The following is a 1,539-nucleotide window of genomic DNA, read 5'->3' as shown; positions in this document are numbered from 1 at the left end:
TTTCAGAGAGAGAACAACTGAACGTGGAAGATCATCTGCTCCAAAATCTTCTGCTCCTCCTTCTCGCCAACTGTCACCAACTAAAGATGAGCCCATGCAAATTGGCCGTTCCCGTTTAACTCCTGCTGAGCGCCGAAGACGTCTCTCCGAGTCTCTCTGTCTTTATTGTGCAGCTCCGTCTCACACCATTAATGCCTGTCCCAAACGTCCGGGACTCCAAATCCTAGCTCGCCAAGGAGAGGGCCGGCTAGGTGTAATGATCTCCTCTCCATCTCCTCAAGATTGTAATCTCCCAGTCTCGCTTCAAGTTGCTCAACGTTATCGGAACGTCATTGCCCTCCTTGATTCCGGAGCAGCTGGGAACTTTATTACCGAAGCCTATGTTAAACAGTGGTCCCTACCCACCGAGAGACTTCCTTCGTCCATTTCTTTAACTGCCGTGGATGGCAGCAAAATTTTTGATGCAGTTATTTCTTTAAGGACTCTACCAGTTCGTCTGAGAGTGGGAGTTCTTCATTCCGAACTTATTTCTTTTTTAGTGATTCCAAGAGCCACACATCCTGTGGTCCTGGGCCTTCCATGGCTCCTTCTTCACAATCCTACAATTGATTGGACGACTACGCAAATCCTGGCATGGGGTTCCTCCTGTGCTGAGACATGTTTGTTTAAAGTATTGCCTGTCTGTTCTTCCTCCCCCAGGTCGTCTGATGTTCCACCTCCTCCATATCAAGATTTCACGGATGTGTTCAGTAAAGCTTCTGCTGATATCCTTCCTCCTCATAGAGAATGGGACTGCCCGATTGATCTCGTTCCAGGGAAGGTTCCACCTCGAGGCCGAACTTATCCGTTGTCTCTGCCTGAGACGCATTCTATGGAGGAATACATTAAAGAGAACCTAGCAAAGGGGTTCATTCAACCTTCTTCTTCTCCAGCCGGCGCAGGCTTCTTTTTTGTAAAGAAGAAAGATGGTGGTCTGCGGCCGTGCATCGACTACAGAGGTTTGAACGACATTACCATCAAGAACCGTTATCCTTTACCCCTGATTACTGAGCTCTTTGACAGAGTTAGCGGAGCTACCATCTTTACAAAGCTGGACTTGAGAGGTGCATACAATCTCATCCGGATCCGTGAGGGTGACGAGTGGAAGACCGCCTTTAACACCCGTGACGGACATTATGAGTACCTCGTCATGCCCTTCGGATTGAGCAATGCTCCAGCTGTCTTCCAGCATTTTGTCAATGAGATCTTCAGAGACATTCTATACCGTCATGTCGTAGTCTATCTAGATGATATCCTCATTTTTGCCAACGATTTAGAGGAACATCGTTTTTGGGTAAAAGAGGTTCTGTCCCGTCTCCGTGTCAATCATCTCTATTGCAAATTAGAGAAATGCGTCTTTGAAGTCAAGTCCATTCCGTTTCTAGGGTACATTGTGTCCGGTTCCGGACTAGAGATGGATCCTGAGAAACTACAAGCAATCCAGAATTGGCCGGTACCCTTAACCCTCAAAGGGGTCCAGAGGTTCTTAGGGTTCGCCAA

The sequence above is a fragment of the Pseudophryne corroboree genome, chromosome 8, assembly GCF_028390025.1.
Source record: "Pseudophryne corroboree isolate aPseCor3 chromosome 8, aPseCor3.hap2, whole genome shotgun sequence".
NCBI lineage: Eukaryota > Metazoa > Chordata > Amphibia > Anura > Myobatrachidae > Pseudophryne > Pseudophryne corroboree.
Note: the sequence above shows the minus strand (reverse complement) of the source record.